At 53.3% G+C, this 22,619-nt stretch overlaps 1 long non-coding RNA gene and 1 pseudogene across 1 annotated transcript; one reads left to right on the forward strand and one right to left on the reverse strand.

The window, feature by feature from the left end:
- LOC112530760 overlaps nucleotides 1–22,619 on the forward strand; it is an 851,315-nt pseudogene that overhangs the window by 304,124 nt on the left and 524,572 nt on the right.
- Nucleotides 586–2,706, reverse strand: LOC121108399. The gene is made up of 3 exons (XR_005842890.1): nucleotides 2,619–2,706; nucleotides 1,834–2,296; nucleotides 586–781 (listed from the first exon to the last, which is right to left on the reverse strand). It is a non-coding gene; the product is annotated as an uncharacterized LOC121108399 (long non-coding RNA).

Consider the following 22,619-nt stretch of genomic DNA (forward strand, 5'->3'; position numbering starts at 1 on the left):
GGCCACGCTCCTTTTCATGCGTCCCACCATCCCACCGGCCTTCTTGGCCACCAGGGCACACTGCTGGCTCATGGCCAACCTGTCACCCACCAGGACCCCCAGGTCCTTCTCTGCAGAGCTCCTCTCCAGCAGCTCACGTCCCAGCCTCTACTGATACTTGCGGTTATTCCTTCCCAGGTGCAAGACTCTACACTTGCTCTTGTTACACCTCACCTGCTTTGCTACTGCCTGGCTCTCCAGCCTGTCCAGCTCTTGCTGAACGGCAGCACAGCCTTCCGGCGTGCCAGCTGCTCCTCCCAGCTTTGTCTCAGAGGCATACTTACTGAGGGTGGACACCATCCCCTCCTCAAGGCCGTTGACCAAGATATTGAACGAGACCAGAGCCAGCACCCACCCCCAGCGTTCACCGCCACTCACAGCTCTCCAACCGCACTCTGCACCGCCCATCACCACCCTCTGAGCTCGGCCACTCAGCCAGCTCGCAGCCCACCTCACTGTCCACTCATCTATCCCACACTTGCTCAGCTTCATTACCAGGATGTCGTGGGAGACTGCATCAAAAGCAGTGCTGAAGTCAACGGTAGACTACATCCATTGCTCTCCCGCCATCTATATAGCTGCTGATGCCTCACAGAAGCCTAGGAGGTTGCTCAAGCACACTTTCCCCTTGCTAAATCCATGCTGACTATTCCTGATGATCTTCTTCTTCTCCAACTGCTTGGCCATGGCATCTAGGACAAGCTGTTCCATCACCTTGCCGTGCTTCTTTGTACCACAAAAGCTAGGAAAGAGGAAAAGATTTCCACATTAGGCATACATTTCAAGGACGCTCCAGGCAAGTGGAGACAGTGGAAAGCACTGGCAAGTCAAAGCACACCAAGATTTCCCACGCAGTGTTAGCTATGGTGATGATAAATCATGTCCCCAGAATTGCCTGCACTAGAACACACAATCCAAAATATTAGAAGCTGCGGAGATACAAATTCATCACAAGCCAGAAGTCCTTTAGGTCGTGCACTCCCTGCAGTGGCACTGACACTGACACTGGAGGATCAGAATCGTTTGAGAAGAACTGGGCCTGCTAAGCTCCTTCCCACCCTCCCAAGGAAAAGCAAAGCAACCGCACCGCCGCCAGCACAACCCCACAGCACGCAGCAGGGAAAGCAAACAGCTTCACAGTGCTCCCCTTCACTCCCAGCCTAACTAAGAGACCACATGAGGATTGATTGGGAAATCACTACAAAGCAAAACACACCTGAGCGTGCACAGGATTGCACTCTTCCAGTCTGTCACCACCCTCTGGGGGAAAAACTTCCTCCTACTATCTAACCTAAACCTCCCGTCTCACTTGAAAACCATTCCCCCTTGCCCTACCGTCATCCACCCTCATAAACAGCTGGTCCCCCTCCTGTATATATGCTCCCTTCAAGTACTGAAAGGCCACAATGAGCTCTCCCCAGAGCCTTCTCTTCTCCAAGCTAAACGAGACCCATTCCTTCAGCGTTTCCTCACAGGAGAGTGGCTCCAGCCCTCAGACCATCTTCATAGTCCTCCTCTGGACCCACTCCAAGAGCTCCACGTCCTTCCTGTGCTGGGGGCCCCACTGGCCGGAAACACTACTCCAGATGGGACCTCACGACACTCAAGAGCTGAGCAGAGGGGGACAATCACCTCCCTCTCCCTGCTGGCCACCCCTATTTTTATGCAGCCCAGAACACACACATATATAGATATAGATGTAGAACTCCATGCCTACAGCCCCCCCCCCCCCACAATCCTCTACAGCTCCATATTCCTCCCTATTGCGTCCAGCAGTGTACCAAGGACACCTACCTTAGACAAGCTCAACCTACATGGAAAAGTTATTCCTCTGTGTCTGCAGACTTGGCACGCATTTTCAGCTGCAATAGTCAGCCCAGATCTCAGCACAGCTTTACCAACCACAGAAAGCCAGCTCATGGCCGCCATGATTTTCTCTCTTCTGAAACACTCTACTGCTGCAAGAAGCAACGATTACAATCACAGAATCACAGAACTGTAGGGGCCGGAAGGGATCCCTAGAGATCATCGAGTCCAACTCCCCCCTCTGCTCAACAGGTTCCGTACAGCAGGCTGCACAGGTGGGCATCCAGCTGGGTCTGGAGTATCTCCAGGGAAGGAGAATCCACAGCCTCCCTGGGCAGCCTGTACCAGTGCTCCGTCACCTCGCTGTGAACAAGTTCCTTCTCACGTCGGTGCAGAACTTCCTGTACTCCAGTTTAGGGCCATTTCCCCCCTCTCCTGGCCCCACAGACCACTGAAAAAAAGGTTGCCCATGTCCTTTTGACTCCCACGCCCTCCTTAGCCCTGGTTCTGGGGGGCTGCCGGGAGTCCGGGGGGCATAGGGAGCAGGGCTGGAGGGGTTGGGGGCGGGAGGGGGGGCACGGCCCGCATGCTGCCAGCAGCACTGTGGCGCTGGGGGACCCGAGGCCTCGATCCGTCCCAAACCCACGGCCCATCCCACACCCCTCATCCCAGTCCCACAGCCCACAGCCCAACCCCACGGGGGTTCCACGGGGGAAGGAACAGAGCTACCACTGAGCAACAGGACGTGGGACAAACAGCAGAAAACAGACAACCTCAAGAACTAACTCATTGCCGGTTGGTCCAGATGTCTGCATGCTCCCTCCCACGGCCCAGGCCAAGCTTGCTGAGCTGCTCCTCCTTTTGTGCAGAATGACAACGGTGCCCATGGCATGTGGTGGCTATGCACAGCATGCCTTTTACTTGCTTTTCCTCTCTCCGTCTTCCACCACCAAACAGAACCTCCAATCTCTCCCGGCTAAAAAATCACTTGGGGAAAAAAGAACTGGCAACCTGGCTTTTAAAATTACAACTTGATGCTTTAAAGCAGAAGCTCACCTAGCAAGGACACCTACCTTACACAAGCTCAACCTACACGGAAAAGTTATTCCTCTGCGTCTGCACACTCGGCACGCTTTTTCAGCTGCAATAGTCAGCCCAGTTCTCAGCACAGCTTTACCATCCACAGAAAGCCAGTTCACCGCCGCCATCTTTTTCTCTCTTCTGAAACACTCTACTGCTGCAAGAAGCAACGGTTACAATCACAGAATCACAGAACTGTAGGGGCTGCAAGGGACCTCTGGAGATCACTGAGTCCAACCCCTCCCCCCGCAAAACAGGCTCCATACAGCAGGCTGTACTGTAGGCATCCAGCTGGGTTTGGACTATCTCCAGAGAAAAACAATCCACAACCTCCCTGGGCAGCCTGACTATATACCCCCCCGCCCAGAACCTCCCCACAGCCACCTATAGCCACAAATCCTCGGATGGCTCACCACAACCCCAGAAACCCCCCAAAAGTACACCTCAGCTCCTTATAGACCCATAAGCCTTTACAGTCCATGCAGACCCTCCTACAGTAGCCCCAGATCCCCCTATAGCCTCCCCGCAGCTCCCAGTAGCCACAGGCCCACCTTAGCCCCGGTTCCGGGGGGATGCAAACGCTCTGGGGGCACCGGGAGCAGCGCTGGAGGGGTTGGGGGTGGGGGGGCACGGTTCAGATGCTTGCAGCAGCACTGTAGCACTGGGGGACCTCAGGCCTCCATCCGTCCCAATCCCAACACCCATCCCCCACACACATCCCACAGCCCTCATCCCAACCCCACAGCCCAACCCCACGGGAGTTCCACGGGGGAGGGGAGGGCAGTGTGCTTGGGGGGCCGCGCAGGGCTCCTCTCCCTCTCCCGCTCCCGTTCTCCCGCACACCTCCGGCAGAGCTGTCCTCAGCACTCGCTCCCGTTGTGCCGCGGCTTCCGGCTCGGTGCTGCCCGGACAGCTCCGGCCGACGCCGCGCTCTCCTGCGGGGCGGCCCGGGCTGCCAGAGCGGCGCTTCGCTGACGACAGCCGCGCCTGACACTGCCGGCTCCCAACGGCCGCTCCCGCGCACGGCGGCTCAGCCAATGGGAGCCGGCGGAGCTGCCGCTGAGCAATGAGACGCCGGAGGAGGGACAGAGCTGCCGCTGACCAATGAAAGCCCGGGGGAGGGACAGAGCTGTTGCTGACCAATGAGACGCCGGGGGAGGGACAGAGCTGCCGCTGACCAATGAGACGCCGGGGGACGGACAGAGCTGCCGCTGACCAATGAGACGCCGGGGGAGGGACAGAGCTGCCGCTGACCAATGAGACGCCGGGGGACGCACAGAGATGCCGCTGACCAATGAGAGCCCGGGGGAGGGACAGAGCTGCCGCTGACCAATGAGACGCCGGGGGAGGGACGGGCAGATGCTGCTCACGGGGAGCTCCTCCTGCCGCTGCTGGATGCTGATGCTGACAGGGCTGCAGATGCTCTGCAGGGCCAGCTCGTAGCTGGGAGCCAGGAATGGACACGGCGGGAGAGACGAGAGAGCTGGCGGGGACCAGCCAGGGCATCCCTCACTCAAAAGCATCACAAAGCTGCAGCCAGCAAGCTGGGCATGATCATGAGCAGCATCCCGGATGCTGGAGATTCTTTGCTACCATACACTATGGGAGCACAGCTCTCGCTGCAGGCATCCCACAGCCAGACAAAATGGGAACAAACCCGGAGCGCTGCTGCACGCACAGCACACAGCCATAGCCTTGCAACATGAGCTGCCTTGCTCTTGCTTGCATCCATCCCAATCCCTGGGAATGAAGACTCAGAAGGCAGTCAAGGCGTTGATCCAGCACCAGCGTGCTTTTATTCCCTAATAGCCAGGAGGGCCTTTTGGTGAGAGGTCCGGTGTACACATGGGACTCATCGTCTCTGGTGAAGGAGAGAGGCGCTCAGAGCTCATGCTGCTGCCCGGTGCCTGGGACTGGAGCTCTGATTCTACGTCCCCCTCCACCAGGCTCGGCTCCTCCTGGCTGACGCTGACCTGCTCCTGCATGGAGCTGCTGCTGTCGGGGCACTCGGGCTGTGCTTGGGCTGGGCTGCACTGCAATGGTGCCCCGTCACAGTCCAGCTCGGTGACTGTTGTTTCTGGCAGGCTCAGGTCAGCGTCTTCTGCCCAGCCGGGAGAGATGAGGGCTTCCACTTGGATGGTCACTTTCATTCCCTCACTGATGTTATATGGCAGGCTGTCATCCGAGCTGCAGCGATTCATGCTTCCTAGCAGCTCTGCATTGATATAAGCACACAGTGAATCATCGCTATACGCTCTGGCTCTTCTGCGTGGACGAGGGCTCGGTTCACCTAGGAAGGAGTAGATACACAGGCAAACAGTTAGTGGCAAACTTGCACAAGCTGAATGATGAGAGTGGTTCTTGAGATTTGCTTCTGCAGTGGCAGCAGGACAAAGCCAACAGGACAATAGCAACAGTAGAAGCACTGTCTCGAAAGGAACTGTTGCGCTTTTGTTGTTTGTCTTTCTCTTTTGTGTGGACTCCAAGCATGAATTCGATGGCGCTGACAAGCAGGGTTTTGACAGCTGGATGTGCACCCTTACCTGCCAGGACCACCACCTCTGTTTCCGAGGGCTCCCTGGCATCGCGCTGCAGTTGGCGTTTGCCCACAGAGGATGGTTTTCTGGGCCTGAAGCAGGAACACCAACTGCATGCTGGGGATTCCTTCACCCTCCTGGGTGGACTTGGTCTGGAGGGAGAAAAGAGGGAGCGGTGTGAGTCGTGCATGGTGCAGGGTGAGGGAAGAGCTGCCCTGAGCTCTTGCCAACACTTGCTTGCTACTAGCACTGCCTGGTTCCTGCTGAAACACAACTTAGAAGCTCGCTCTGATTCACACCGGTTGAGGATAGTTCCATTCCTAGAGCTCATCCCTGGAGTCTTGCTGGCTACATTCCCCTCAGCCATGTCAACCCAGATGCAGAGCATGCCTGTTAGTTGAACCTCAGAGTCCAAAGGGAGGGGACATTCAGTACACCACCACACGCACCATTGGCGTCACGTAGCTTCTGCTGACTGTAACTGCCTTGCTGAGGAACCGTGCAGCCAGAGAGGGAGTTCAAAAGCATCTCTGACACGTACATTAGCAATAGGCCCCCTCTGGTGGCTAAACTGAGCCCGTCAGGCAACTGCGTGTGCGTTAAACCTCAGAGTCCAAAGGGAGGGGACATTCAGTACACCACCACACGCACCATTAGCGTCACGTAGCTTCTGCAAGTTTTGGCACTAGCAATAGTGGAGAAAAACCCACAAAAGCCCACCCAACCGAGTCTGATAGGAAGCTGCTGGAAAAGAAAGTCCTCTTTACCTTTCAGATGGAAAGTCAATGATTGTGTGGAATTTCCCCCGCGCAGCTGCGGGGCCTTCTTCCACTTGCATGTCCCTGCTCTCTGTCACAGCGGGAGAGCTGCTGTGGCCTCCCCTCTGTGCCTGTGCCTCCTCCAGGGTGAGCAGCTTGGTGGCAGGAGAAGACACGCGCATCAGACTTGGGCCCTGATGGTGAACCGCACCCTGGAAGGGAAGACCACAGCTAAGAGGGAGGATCAGAAAGCAGCGGCACAGCCATCACACTTCTGGGGGAGGTGCCGCACATCTCTCAGCCTTGCTTATCCAAACCACTGGAAAAAGAGGAGGTCAAAACCCTTTCATCAAGCTTCACCTGCACGCAAAACATCACCATGACAGGGACGGTTTTCTCATGCTCAACTTTGGGCTTGGACATTCTCTGCATCCAGCCACAGGTTGCCATATTCTCATCTAAGCCCACAAGTCTGCTGGCCCCTCGGTAGTAAAAGCGTATTTCAGCGATCCTGGAGAAGGCCTGCATTTGATCAAGGTGTCTCATCAAGACAAAGCTCATGCAGGAAGACGCTCACCTGCTCCATCTCCGATGCCTGATGTGGAGCTGGAGCAGAAGAGGAACGTCGGTGTGGTTGATCAGGAATTCCACCACGTCCGACTGCCTCTGCAGTTCCTCGCAGGCAGCTCTTCCGCTGGCGCAGGCAGCCTCGTTCTGCTGGGATCTGTAGAAAAGGCAGATTGGAGAAGTCATTGACCCGAGATCGTTTCCCCACGTTTGGGCATGTGGGCAGCCAAAGGCTGTCCAATTGGGCTTTGGAGACTTCCAGTGCAGTGGGCAAGCACTGATGCCACTGAAGACATTCTCCCGGGTGATCAAGGACACACCAGCCCCATCTGACAAAACCAAGAGAGCACAGATTGTCGTCCTCTCCAAACTGTGCCCGTGGGGAGAACAGATCTAAGCCTTGTGCTGAGACGGAAAAAGAAGTTTACCTGAAGAGGTTGGGAGCCCATACAATTGCTAAGTTCTTAGCAGGCATGTTTGTGATGGAGCAGCTCCCAGCCAGACAAGCCAAGTGTCTCAGCAGGTATTCCAGCGTCCTGGAAAGCAAGAGCCAAACCTTCAGAACCACTGAGCATGCCGGGCTCACATTCACCAAACAAACCTAATTGTTCATGCCACTGCTTGTTCTTGCTTCGGAATAGCAAGTAGATCAAGCTTTCCCAAGTGCCACGCTGCAGCACCAAGCCCCAGCATAGTACAGCCACAGCCATCAGCTGCACCAGCCGTGCCCCCGTGCCCAGGAGCTGACCCAATCCACTCACCCCACGCAGACATCAACCACTTCAACACACACAGGCATCACGTTGCCAGTGTGAGACAAAGCCTAGCCAGCAATCGCATCATCGCCCTCTGATCTCAGCCCTGCTGCATTTCACCAGACTGAGGGCAGCAGTTTTCTGACCTGTAGTGAGGCGCGGGCAGCTGCTGGATGACCTCCTGCATGCTGAGCAACCGCTCCTCATCTGTACCGGCACAAACAGCGTCCTGGAAGAAAGCAGAAAGGGAATGAGACACACATCATGCGAGTCAAGCGCATGGGGCTAACAGAAAAAGGGCCTCTGAGCTGCAGAGGGCACTGCTGCTCCCATCTCCCACATTTCCAATGGCAGGATGCACACACCAGGTGTTACGGTGCACGCAGTGTGCAGGAAGCACGAGCTGCTTGTTGTACACAGACACCCACTGGATGTCCATCAAAACCCCAACTTCAACAGAAAAAAGACCAAAAAAAGGTGCGCAGGCGTGTATGCGGATGGGAAAGGCCACGAAGAGGGACATGAAGGCCATTGCCTTGTGCTTACCGAGAACTTGCCATGCAGCTGCTCGCTCAGCAGAGGGCTCGGGAGCTCCCTGAAGTACATCTTGCACAGGGAGCTCACGCTGTGAATGTCCCGGACGGTGAGCTCCGGAATCTGCTCCGACTCAAAGTCATGGCTGGAGAGAAGGACACAAAAACAGAGGGCTTGGAGAAAGAGGAAAACAACTCCAAAGCAAGACAAGAGACAGTCCAGAAGCACTCTTACCGCAGCTTCTGAATCTTGGACGCCACGCCGGACAGGCGGTAGATCCCCTGCACCACGCCGTGCTGCTCGAATGAACTCAGCGCAGCTCTGCACGACCTGGGGGACTACAGAACAAGGGCCAGCGCTTAGCTGAGCTCCTGATTCAAGTCCTGCTTCAGCCGCTGCCCCTGTCACATCCCATCCACTAAGCCCAGCCAGGCTACTGCTTGCCTCCTCCGTAGAGGATAAAGAAGGCTGTCGCAGACGTCGCAGGCAGGCAGGAGCCGGGGACAAAACTGGACACGGACGTGTTCTTGGCTTTCAAGAAATGCCAGGACCTGCCAAGCAGCCTGCAGAAAGTAATTCTGGGGAAGCCAGAGACACTGCCACAAGTCCCATCACAGCTCCCACCGCAATGGAGGCGTGAAACCTCATGTCCAGAAGCGCTAGGAAACTGACGCACTACACTCTCTTGGGACAAAAGGCTTCCTTGGTTTTCAGGCTAGCGTGGGATTGGCTTACACCTTTCGCTTTAAGCAAATACAAGTGTGCCGGCCTCCTATGAGCATTAGCCTCAGCTTCCCGTTCAGCCATAACTCCCACCTCACGCTTCTCCATCGCTATCAACCTGCCCCTTGCTAGACACGATCTTCCTTTCTTTCATCTTTACATGCCCAACAGAGGGAGGAAGCTCTCGGGAATGGGCTGTTCCTTACCATCACGGCCAGAGTGGAGAAGATGCTCTCCCAGGTCACAGCCAAACACCCCTCCCTTCTCCTTCTCCTTCTCCAGATCCCGCTGCTTCGGTTCCTGTGGGCGGGCCTTCACGAAGGAACGAAGGAAGCTGAGGAGCTTGCCACGCTTCTTTGGCACTGCACAACACAAGGAAGAAACCAGTTCATTTCAGGTTGGGCTCAGTGCGACCAGGCTGAGCGGAAACACATGCTACAGAGCGCGTCAAAGCGGCAAGAACATTGCCAACACTGCATTCTACAAGGATTCGAGCATTTGCCCAAGCCCTCATTCTCACTGCCTACAAAACAGCAGCCCTACGCCCCGTGGGATGCAGGAAGGATCGTCAAGACAGAGGAGAACGTGGGATGGACAAAGGAGGTATTCAACACAGAACACACCCAGAAAAAGACTCCATTTGACTTCCCCGCGCCATCACATGTAACATCCGTACCTGGCTTTGGCGCTGAGTTGACGAGGGCCTCGGGAAGTTTTCCACTAATGAGCTCCACGCACTCACCAGGGAAGAACCCAACCTGTAAGAAGAAAAGAAAGAGTGATGGAATACTGGATGCAGTGTTTCTCAGGCCTTGACTGTTGCACCAACAAAGAATGGCCTGCACAAAAGTAATCCTCATCCAGCATTTGCAGCCAGAAGACCTACAAAAGCAATACTTGGTTCCGCACAAGAAGGCTCTGTCCTCCGTGCTTGTACAATGGACAGAGATGGTCAACTTCTGACTGCGCATTGAGCACAAGAGGCTCTTGCTTTTAAGTCACATGAGGAGACAGTTTCCTACCCAAGCCCAGAGCCAAAGGGAAAGGCCTCTGACAGCGACACAGGGAAACTGTTGACGTCCAGAAGCCACCCTGTGTGGGCAGAGCTGCACTAAGCTGACGTTCCTCACTTGACTGCAGTTGCGCCCAGGAGTCTGAAGCTTGTGCCTACCTGAAAGCCACGCTTGCCTCTCCACCAGGGGCTCTGCTCCTTTGCTGGCATAGCAGTAATGCACACCAGGTCTCCCACCTGCAAGACATTGCAACATCAATCCCAGCGTCAGCACAGCTGGGAGGAAAGCACAGCTGAAATGGCACCCTTCTTCTGCACTGCCAAATAGCGCACAGCTTGAGAGCAATTGCACCGGGGCAGCTCTTCAGGCATTTCCTGTGGGAAAGCTGAACGTGGAGGTACAAGAGTCACTGCCTTACACACCACACAGAATACAGTGCAAGCATGCCAAATGAAACCATCTTTTAGACATGGCTGAACTCCTCCCTGCATCCAACCCAGTGCAAGTCCTATCTGGACCTGCATCTTCTGGGCTTCGCCTCACAAGGCATTCTGAAGGTGTCTGAGAATATTCCTGATGCATTCACACGTTATACTCTTCTGGCCATGACAACAAGGAACGCCTTCTTTAACTGCTTACCTCCAAGGAGAGCTCATCCGCTGCCTGGGCAACGTATCTCTTAATAACATGGCCAGCAGCAATAGCTGGAATATTAAGAGATAACTCCTCACCGACCAGCAAGGGCTTCCCCTGGTTCTCAGGCTGAAACAGAAAGCACAGGCCATGGTGAGGAGCTGAGAACAAGGAGGATTTCAGGGTGCCATCTCGATGCCACTAGCAAGGAAATGAAGCTTTTAAGGCAGCTCTTCAGGGACACCGAGAGAGCCGGAAGGATGCTCAATCTCTTGAAAAGCAGGAGAGCACAACTGTGGCTCATTCTGCTGGCTCAAGTCAGGGAACAGAGACCAAGCAGAGCTTCACACTGTACCTCCGTCAATGCCCGGTCAGGCCCACGGCTGATCTCGCTGCTCGCAATGCCCATCACAGCAGGCGCGACAAGCTGCAACAGAAAAGAAACACATTTCCTGTGCTCACACAGCACTGGATTGAGAGTCTTCTTCAGAACTACTCTCAGTTGCCCACTGGCGGAGGCAGGTGTTCTAGAAACAACCACTTTGTGCAGTCTACTCAAACGGGACAGCCGTTGCAATACGCAGCAGTGGACCAAGTCGCTGTCCCTCTGCTAGCAGATGGGGACTCTGGCACAAAGCAGCAGATGCATTTGCCCGCAGCACGCTGAGAGCACAGTAGCAGGCCAGGGAGAGGTGTCACTGCTGGGGCTGGAGCTGCTCCCCAGCCCCCGCCTCCCAGCAGCAGCCTCACCACCAGCGCCGGCCGCAGCCTTGCCCACGCATTTCCTCTGCCTGCATGCCCGCTGTGCTCCCTACAGCTGTCGGGCACACTCACACAGCCAAAGCATGCACGCTTGTGCCCCTGGCTCACGTTGTGCAGCTCTGCACAAACTGCGGCTAGGGCTCTTTGCCTAAGGGATTACTTCCTTCACACTAGCTGCTCCCAGCACTACAGGCAGCATCCTGCTGAGGGTTGAGCTGGAGAGGAAGTGGAGAAATCCCACACGTGACCAGTGCTGCATTTCAGCTGGACGAGGCTGTGTTACTACACACGGTGTGACTAAACACGGGCTGCTGAACCATGTGGCAATACAAAACATGGCACGTACCTGGCAAGAGATCAGAACAAGGGAGAAGAAGATCCTCGAACCCGCAGCCGTTCCTTGTCACTTTGCTCTGATCTTCCACGAGCAAAAGCTGCACCAAGGGAGCAGGCGGAGGGTGGGCAGGGGAGGGAGAAAGACCGGGTCAGTGAGCTTGCACAATTGAGCAAAGGGAAGAACCAGGGAAGAACCCTGGCACAAATGCCACCTTGATGGATGGCTTTGGACTGGAAGGCTTGGGGGAAAATGGCGTATGACGGTCCAGACGAAGCAATATGATCCTAGGAGCTCCGCCAGCCAGCAGTCCTCAAGGCCTCGCGGCCCACCCGTCTATCCCGCACCGTCTCAGCTTACCTACAAGGTGCTGCGCAAGACGGGATGAAGACGAACGGACTCAATCAGTGCACAAGTGCAACAAGCCACGTACTCACGCCGAGTTCAAGCGCTCCAATGAAGGGACGCAGCACGCGCTGCTCCTCCCCTCATTCTAGCCGCTTATGACATCACTAAGGGCCACCCGGCTGCTCCACCATGGACGGACAAGGTGGGGAGGCAAGACCACGTCACAAGACCACAGGATTCCAACAGGGCACCCCAGCGTTCGAGAAATCAGTGCGTGGTTGGAATTCCATCCCAGCCAAATCCTGGAGAAGCTGGCATGGGGTTGGCGGGACCAAAGTGCAGGACATGGCGCTTGGTGCTGTTGAGCCTCTTGCTGGGCCTATGGCAAATCCACACTAGGGTCCTTCTTTGCACCCAAGGGCGGCTTGGAGCAGCCATCTCTTTCACCTGGATGGAAATAAAGGAAGAGAAACACAGCACTACTACCAGACTGCTTTGCCAATTTCTCTCCCGAGTGCATTTTTGCCTTTTGGCTTCCATGACGACCTCATTTCCTCCTCCTTTTCTTTGGGGGGAAGCTGACCCCAGTGCCTGAGCTTCACAAGACAGCATGAAACATGACACTAAGACAAACGCTTGCCCTGGGTGCAGGGTGGCTGTGCTTTGCCAGGTATACTAGTGCGCTAGGAAGCGCCACGTGGCAGCCCCAGGCCAAGTCTGCATTCAGTCACTGTGGCCACAGCTGCTGCCTCACTGCCAGAACGTATTCGAGGATACAGATGGACGCAGGCACTCCTGCTCCTTCTGCAAAGCCCTCCTCTGCACAGCCCGTTAGCTGCTGCTCACTGCTACGCCAACCGGGCTCCCCTTTACAGCAGCCCTGGGATAAACACGCCTGTATTCTTCCGTGCAGCAGCGAGCTCCAGGGATGAAGCAGCAGAGAGGAAACCAACAGAATCTACTGCTGCTGAATCCACCAGCTCCTTCTGCCCACCAAGAGTAATACCGTGGGACAGAACACAAGGGTGGATAAGCGCTTCCGCTCGCACACGGACAAAGGGAATCAAAACAGCTTCGTCAAGAAGAGCTCATAGCACCTCCCCAGCACCCCTGCCCAATGCTGTCAGGGAAATGCACGACCTGCAGCCCCACACGGCTCGCTGCACGGACACTGGGGTCTGCCTTAGTTTCAGATGGGAAGGATTTTTCTTCAGTCTCTCTTATGATGCTACAACAGTGAGAACACTCTCGTGTTTATAGTTTCTGATAAGCAGAGCTGTACAGAGCCAAGGCCGTTCTCAGCAAAGCTCTCAAGAAGGAGCTGGGAGGAAACCAAATGAGGACAGCTGATGTCAACGGGCCAAAGGGATATTCCATACCATATGACATCAAGTGGAAGGGGTTTTGGACTGGGTGGGAGCTCACCTCACTCTCTTCCTCTGCTTGCCCATTGCTTGGGAGGTGCTGAGCCACTGCTTCTACATTACTTGTTATATGCATTCATATATATACATTCATATACATGTATATATTTATATATACATCCATTACTTCTGTCCTTTTCTCTACCTTTGGAAAGAGATTTCTCTCAACACATGACTTCCACCTTCTTTTTTTTTCCCCCATCATTCTCTCCCCCATCCCACCGGGAAGGGGGCAGTAAGCAAAGGACTGTGTGGTGCTGAGCCACCCACCGGCTTAAACCACAAGAGGGCCGTGGGGCAATGGCAGCAGACATGACGTGCACTGTGGTCAGCAGGAAATGAAAACCATCTGGGGGTACGCAAGCCCACTCTTTCATTTTCCAGAAAACAACCTATGGTGTCAATGAAACATGGCCCTCACTAGGAACATCTGCAAGGATGCTTTGAATGACAGAGGGCATTGCACGCCATGAACGTCACCCTGACGACACAATGGCATGGCAAACACAGCAGCAACTCCTGGCACCGATACCTCCGGGTACAACAAGCACGGGGCATTGGGTTGCTTTGGATGCAGTTTGAGCGCCGATCTGAGGTCTTCATGGAAAGCGCCTTGCAGAGCGCATCGTGTCCTGCACCAGGCAGCGCATCTCTCATCTCTCCAAACTTTGGGGCTTTGAAGCTGCACGCTGCTTCTTGGCACTTTGTCTTCCAGAACTCCAGAGCACTTCCAGCTCTTCCCTGGCAATTCACGGCTTGCACAGTGCCAAACGCAACCAAGAAAAAAAGGCAGGAAAGAAGCAAAGGCCATGGCTATGCACACAAGCGGCCAGGAAGGTTTCAGCTCCACAATGAAACCTGCACAAGTCAACTCAACAGATTCCAAGGAATTCATTGACATCTGACACAATTTGCAACGCCAGAAGCACTGCCACGCAAACAGCACCGTATTGGGAAAGCAGCACGTCCAAATCAGCCCCCTTGCCCTGCTCTACCCGCTCAGCCCAACGCAGAAATCACACACAAACTCTCTTGCTTTGGCTCACGACAGCCATCAAGCCCATGCTTTAGTGACATGGAGAACAGTGTCTGCAGCTACTCCGTGTCTCGCTAACCACAAGCTCGGCTGGGAGCTGTTGCTCAGCCTGACACCACAAGCAGAAAAGAAGCGCACATAAGCAGATGCTCTCATCCACACGTGCAAATCTGGGGGCGAGGAATAAAAGGCTCCTTGGGCCATGGGCAAAGCAGGGAGCAGATAATAGGCAGGAAACAGGAAGGAGCTGAAGACCAGCTCTCCTACACCAAAGACAGGGAGAGCTGAGTCAGCACCACGGGAGGACTTACGACACAGCTTGAGAGCTTACAGAGACCTGAGATTTCCAAAGGAGGCCGCCAGGGTAACTCTCACCAGTCTTTTGCAGGGCTCTCATGGATGCTTCTGATGCTGACTTCCACTGCCCTGTGTCATTGCTAGAAAGCCCAGGTGACAAATGCTCAATTGGTCTGGGTAACGCTTCTATGCTTCCACCCCCAGTCCCGTTCCCCACTATGTCCAGCACTGGGGGAAAGTGGGGAAAGGAAGAGCAACTGCCATCACCTACCCAGACATCCGCAGGGCCTTCCATACAGTCTCACATCACAGGGAGAAGCGGGAGAGCTCTCGTGGCACAAAGAGTGCACTTTGGCCACAAGAACCCCAGGCAATGCTACAGGCTTGGGGCAGAGTGGCTGGAAGACTGTGGAGAGGAAATGGACCTGGGGGCGTTGATTGACGCTAGACTGAACACTGCCAGCAGTGTGCCCAGGCGGCCAAAAAGGCCAATGGCATGTGGGCTTGTATCAGAAATAGTGTGGCCAGCAGGAATAGAGAAGTAATTGTCCCCCTGTACTCAGCACTGGTGAGGCCGCACCTCGAGTACTGTGCCCAGTTTTGGGCCCCTCACTGTAAGAAAGACATCGAGGCCCTGGAGCGTGTCCAGAGGAGGGCAACAAAGCTGGTGAGGGCTCTGGAGCACAGGCCTTATGAGGAGTGGCTGAAGGAGCTGGGATTGTTCAGTCTGGAGAAGAGGAGGCTCAGGAGAGACCTTATTGCTCTCTATAACTACCTGAAGGGAGGCTGTAGTGAGCTGGGGGTCAGCCTCTTCTCTCAGGTGACTAGTGATAGGACTAGAGGGAATGGCCTCAAGCTGCGCCAGGGAAGATTCAGGCTGGACGTTAGGAAATACTACTTGTCTGAAAGGGTGGCCCGGCACTGGAATGGGCTGCCATTCCAGGGAGGTGGTGGAGTCATCGACCCTGGTGGTGTTCAACGAGCGTTTGGATGTTGTGTTGAGGGACATGGTTTAACGGGAACCATTGGTGAAGGGCGAACGGTTGGACTGGATGATCCTGTGGGTCTTTTCCAACCTCAGCGATTCTAGGATTCTAGGAAAGCTCGGAGAAGGCTGGAGAAATCAAGGTTGCCTCTAAGGTGCTGCTTTCAAACAGCATGAGTTGTTGGGCATGAGACGGGAAAGACAAGGTTCCGGTTCCAAAGACAACAGCTGCCTGCTTTCCAGCAGGGTGATGCTCACCCAGCAAAGCACTCACCCAGCAGATGCCTTTCCTACAGTCAAAGCATCAGCAAGGTAGGAAAAGACCTCTGAGATCATCCAGTCCAACCACCCACCCACCACCAATATTTCCTTCCCACTAAGCCACGTCCCTCAGTGCAACATCTAATGTCCCTTGAACACCCGCAGGGACAGGAACTCTATCACCTCCCTGGGCAGCCCGCTCCAGCAGCTGACCACCCACTGGGAGAAGTTCTTCTTCACATCCAACCTCAATCTCCCCTCATGCAACCTGAGGCCATTCCTTCTAATCCTAGCACTAGTTCCACGGGAGAAGAGGAACACCCCCACCTCAACACAACCTCTCGTCACGTAACTGGACAGAGTGAGAAGGTCTCCCCTGTGCCTCCTCTTCTCCACACTAAGGAATCCCACTTCCCCCAGCCGCTCCCCATCACACTTGTGCTCTACACCCCTCACAGCTTCATTGCGCTTCTCTGGACACACTGCAGGCTTTCAGGGTCCCCCTTCTAGACAGGCGCCCAGAACTGAACACACTACTCAAGGAGTGTACTCACCAGTGCTGAGTGCAGTACAGTGGCGATGATCACTTCCCTGCTCCTGCTGCCTCCGGCCCTTTGCAGTACACTTCCACTCTAAACCGTTCCTTCTGTGCTACCGCTCGGATCCTCCCTTGGGGCTGGAGCTCAAGAGGTCAACACAACACAAAGAACACAACGTGCAACTGGAAGGCATGTCTCAAAGCCTGAAGAGTGAGAACGGGACCCTGCAGTTAGAGACTCTGAGAAGGGCCTCACAGGATGCCTGGGGAAGGGGACCTGCAAGTCAGACGCAAGGGAAGAGCAACAGCTCTCCCTCCTTTTCCTGGTAACAGCGAGATAGTAGTGGGAGTTCTAGGTTGTGTGATTGTTATCACCATCTGCTGAGTGTTCCGAACCGTGGACCTAATCATTTCAGGTCCAGATGACTTTCCGAGGTCGGAAGAGCCCGTGGAGGGGGAGGGTTCCAGCCCTGTTGGACCAAAAGCACTGTGCCAACTGCAGGGAAATGAGACAGCGGTGCACAAATCCAACCGTCTCTGATTGCAAAAGCTGAAGAATGGGAACCTGGGAAGTTAGTCCTAGCAAATCCACCGGTGAAATTGCAGCTAGGAGAGCAGGAGAAAGAGGTTTCGTTTCCAGTGGGCACGGGTGCCTCTTACCACCCGGAGATGATTTTGCAACACAAGTCGCAGCTACTGCCCAACAAGAAAAGGCTTCCCTTTTGGGATCAGTTCAAGAGAGGCTGAGAAAATAAGGAGGAATACATACATGCCTGTAGATGCCAGGTTCTCCAAAACCGTTCCTCTAGCAAGACTGATCAGAACAAATGGATGCAGAGAGTCAATTCAATAACACTGGTGCTAAGGGTCAAACAAGATGAACTGATTGAAAATGGTAAGTCTGGCTTTAATGCAAACAGGGACAAACAACGGGGTAACCTCAGAAGTTACAGAAATCTTCACTGAGGTATGCTTAGCCGTGTGGCTATCAGGGATGCCTGGTAGAGCCAAAATGCAGCCCTAAGTTCAAAGCAAGAGCTACGGCTAGCCCACTCAGGGTTAAGCAGTGCCCTTTGAGGATATGCAACTGGAGAAGGAGGAAATAAACCATAGATAACTTGTGGATTTCGGATTACTAATTGAATGTGAATCCAAATTCAATAGTCCAATCTTGCCGATGAAAACTTGGATAGCAAGTGCTATAGTTTAGTACAAGATTGGAGGGTAAGTAATAGAATTGTTGAATGTATTCACTCTGTGGCGGCAAATCCATACACTTTAGTAACTAAGTTAGGGAATGAGTAGGTGGAGTTTGCCTTCTGGATGTGAAGGATGCCTTTTCTGCCTGGTTTGGCCATAGGAAGCCTAAGGTGATTTGCCATTGAATAGGAGAGCCCCAGTCCGGGACAAAAAAGACTCCGTTCACCTGGACAGTGTTAGCCAGGGCTGTGAGAACAGCCCAAGGATTTTGGAGAACTGCTCAACTCGGGAGCCTGAGATTTGCGTTCCTCCATCCCACGGTGGAACTTGACTGCAGCATGTGGATGCCACAGAAACAAAGAGGGCTGTGTGCAATGGACTGCGAATGTGCTGAATTTCTTGGTTTCAGTGATGATCGACTTTCTCAACAGAAGGCACCAAGAACTCAACGGCAAGGGACCTATCTGGGATAGGAGATTACAGCTGGACTTGGAACCTCAAGGACTGCCAGGAAAGAAGCCATCTGCCAAAGCCCTGAGCCACAAAGTGCCGAGGAACTCCGTACATTCTCAGGAATGACAGCAGGGTGCCAACCGTGGATACACGGCTACGGACTGGTGGTAAGGCCCCTTCAGGAACTCAGTAAGAGATGGCCAGAGTGGTTGAGGGTGGTGGCTGCACCAGTGCTCAAGATTCAAGAACCTGGAACATCTACGCTAGGCCAAAGAAGAACAGTTGGAATATCTCATACAGTGTCTACTGTATTGGAGGTTAAAGGGGGCATTGGCTCTCACCCCCAGAGGGTCCTGAAATACCAGGCCATCCTGGTACAGCAGGATGATGCAGAAATAACTGTAACTAATATTGTCAACCCAGCATCTTTCCTTAGCGGAACTCCTGGAGAACCAGTATTTCATGACTGCTTTGAAACAACTGCGGCTATGGACCTTTGCCAGTCGGACCCGAAAGATGAATCCTTAGAAGATGCAGAAGACACCTGGCTTACTGATGCAAGCAGGTTGGTGAGACAAGGAAACCGTAAGGCAGGATATGCAGGAACTGCTACTGACAAGGTCACCGAAACACAACCATGACCTGGGGGGACTGTCTCTAGGAAGCCTGAAATAAGTGCCTTGACAAGAGCCTGACATAGACGCACAGATGCTAATTGTGGAGATGGGATGCTACATGCTCATAGGACCACCTGAAGAGAGCGAGGATTGCTCACACACAAGGAAAAACAGCCTGATGTAAATCAACAAAGAGCGTGGCTATCATCCATTGTCAAGGACATCAGAAAGGGAACACCGTACCGGAAACTGGAGAGAACATGGTGGATCAGGGAGCAGAACAGGTCGTTGAAGAGGGCTTTAATTCCAGACCGTCAACCGAAAATTGCTGAACCTGAGTCAAAACCTGTAAAATGTTTTAAAGTGGATAGCAATCTAATTAATGATTTAGAAGGAAGAGAGCAGGCTGACAGATGGACATGTTGTTTTGCCCTTTGGTATTTTATAGAAATTGGTTCTAAGGGAGGATAAGAAAATGTATTGGGCAAACAGACATTACAAAGTACAGATCCTAGTACCAGGAAATGGGTTCAAGTGGGCCTATTGGGAAAGATAACCTTCCAGGGCAACAGTGACAAAGTGACTTCCAGAAACCCCCAAGAAAAGGGGGGGGATCGCTGGATGTTGGCACTAACTGATAGCTTTTGGGGATGGCCAGAGGTATTTCCCTGGAGGACTCCTAAGGCTGCGGAAGCAACGAAAATGCTGTTACATGCTGTTAATTCCAAGGTTCGGGGTTCCTGTACCCATCTCAGCAGATCGAGGCCCACATTTTTGCCAAGGTGGTCCAACAAAGAAGCACATGACTGGGAATTGATTGGCAATTACACACACCTTATAGTCCGCAGTCATGCGGACAGGTGGAAAAAAAATGAACCACCTGATAAAACTACAGATAGTAAAACTTGGCCAAGAGGCTGGGATTCACTGGCCGTCGGTACTACCTTTGGCACTTCTGAGAATTCGGACTAAACCCCGAACCAAGGAAGGATTAAGCCCACATGAGATTCTGTATGGGCGACCTTATACTGTACAAAAGGAAATCTCTATACAGGTGGGGGATAAGGTGTTGAGTGAATATATGGTCAGCTTGGCAAAGCAATTAAAGAAAATTGAACAAGCAGTATTCGGTGCCAGGGTGGTCCAGTGCCAGGTGCCAGGGTGGTCCAGTGCATGATGTATTGCCAGGCGAATATGTTTATGTTAAACCTCTCTCTCAGATTCAACTCTGGAACCAAAGTGGGAAGGACCCTACCAACGTCTCCTGACCACCCACACCACGGCCAAGGTAGAGGGACTTACACTGTGGATACGTCATACCCGCCTGAAGAAAGCACCAGGACCACAGCAAACAGCACAAGAGAGAGGACCACTGAAAATCAGGATCCAAAAGCATGTATAAGATTTTGATAATAATCAGTATGATTGGAGCAGTAGTCATAGCTTGGCAAGTGAATAGCTACTTAAAAATAACTGATAAAATTGACCAGGCTCTCAACAAATCTTGTTGGATATGCACTGCCTTCCCTAGAGGGGAGGGAAAAGTGCCTGTTTATGGGATAGTGGCACTACATTGGACCATTCCAGATTGGCTAGAGCACGGAAAGTGTAAGTTTGGGATAGAAGACAAGTCACAAAAAGGACCTAAGTTTGAAGGAGTTTGCTTGAAGGAGAAAAGAAACCATAGATAAGTTTTGGATTTCGGATTACTAATTGAATGTGAATCCAAATACAATACTCCAATCTTGCCGATGAATCCATATGATCCATACACTTGAGTAACTAAGTTAGGGAATGAGTAGGTGGAGTTTGCCTTCTGGATGTGAAGGATGCCTCTTCTGCCTGGTTTGGCCAAAGGAAGCCTAAGGTGATTTGCCATTGAATAGGAGAGCCCCAGTTCGGGACAAAAAATTGGGGGACACGTAGAACAGAATAAAAATGATCTAGCAGGTAGAAGCCCTGCTAGACTATAGAAAAGGGGGAAACTGAAGTGTGAGAACAGGAGCCTGCAGTTAGAGAGAGAAGGGCCTCACAGCAAGAAAAGGGAAAGTAGCTGCACAAAGTAGAAATAAGAGGCAAACAGAGGGAGTTTAGGTAGAGAGTGCTAGAAAACAAGGGATTCCAAGCACTTTCACAGACACTAGGTCTGGAATAACAGGGAGGATGAAGGCCATCGAGATAAGGACTTGAGAGCAGCTCGAAAACACATGGCAGGGAGCTGATTAGATGTCTACAGGGCAAGCTGAAACCGGTTCGGGGGATGCCCCACCTTCGCGGTCACAAGTGTGCAGTGAGGAAGACTACGAACCTTCGCGAGGAAAACTACAAGCCTTCATCATCACGACCTTCTACGCACGCGCAAGGAGGAGAGGGACTGCATGCTAATGGGCGCTCGGGAATGGAATGAATATGTCTCCGAATTCCTGTCAACTACTGATTAGCTATTAGTTCAACCTACATCTATAGCACCATTTCTCCTGACAGTGTGCAAGTTGGGTGCAGCGATCCCCCTTGCACCAGGGAGTACGCGCGTCACCAAGAAACACATGCCTGCTCTATATCCTTACCGGCTATATGGTCTGATTGTTGCACGTCAAGCCCAGAAGAGAAACCTCCCTAACCTTGGGCACAGCTCACCAACCAAGAGCCAGGCCTTGCCAACTCGGTTGATCTGAGAAGGCGGGAGGGGGCCGCACATCACACCAGAAGTATCCATTTCACTTGCAGCTCCACGGAGAGAACAACACCAACTAACAGGCCGGAATGAATTCGCTCACAAGATGAACAATGAGATTGTTCTTCATTAAAAAGCGCACAGAGATTCCTAAACCAAAAAGAGAATGGCAGCACGTCAGATCGGCCAAACAGGTTCCTGTTCCTACGCCTCATCCTCTTACCCCAGCTTGCCTCCCCTCATCCCCTTCCCCTACTCCTCAGTGATGCCCACGGGCTTCAATTCAGGTCGCAAACACATAGGACTCCTTCCACACGACTCCAGCACAAAGGATGTCACACTTGTTCCATACACTCAAACGAACCAAGCAGTGCTATCACACTCACTTAAAACACGCAGAAGCAGCCAAACCCTGAGCACGTACATCCCCTCCTGCACTACTGGAGTCCACAGCTCACCTTCACACCTCCGGGGATTTCTGCTCTTTTACACTGACGCAGCCTCGCTACAGCTCCATGGCTGTCACACAAGGCCTGCAGGACCTCTTGCTCCGCAAACCCCGTCTGCAGGCATTGCTTCATGAGGTTCACCACCTGCCCTCCTGAGCAAAAACAAGCACTGAGAACAAGACCAAAGTACTGGATTCCACCTGGCCTGCTCCCCCACAAGCCTCAGTCCTGCCACACACATACCCTGCTCTGCAGACTCAGCCCCAAAGCCTGGCTGGGCACCAGCACATGCATCATTCTTCAAACGCCCCAGCCCAGCAGCAAGGGAACAAAGCGTTGCAACAGCTGAAACAGAAATGCTCGGGGACATTCCTGCTAGCAATGAACGTGAACAGATCTACCACTGAGCAACAGGACGTGGGACAAACAGCAGAAAACAACCAACCTCAAGAACTAACTCGTTTCCGGTTGGTCCAGATGTCTGTATGCTCCCTCCCACGGCCCAGGCCAAGCTTGCTGAGCTGCTCCTCTTTTGTGCAGGACCACAACGGTGCCCATGGCATGTGGTGGCTATGCAGAGCATGCCTTTTACTTGCTTTTCCTCTCTCCGTCTTCCATCACCAAACAGCACCTCCAATCTCTCCCGGCTGAAAAATTACTTGGGGAAAAAAAGAACTGGCAACCTTTCTTTTCAAATTACAACTTGATGCTTTAAAGCAGAAGCTCACCCAGCAAGGACAACTACCTTAGACAAGGTCCACCTACAGGGAAAAGTTATTCCTCTGCGTCTGCACCT

The sequence above is a fragment of the Gallus gallus genome, chromosome Z (genome assembly GCF_016699485.2).
Source record: "Gallus gallus isolate bGalGal1 chromosome Z, bGalGal1.mat.broiler.GRCg7b, whole genome shotgun sequence".
Lineage (NCBI taxonomy): Eukaryota > Metazoa > Chordata > Aves > Galliformes > Phasianidae > Gallus > Gallus gallus.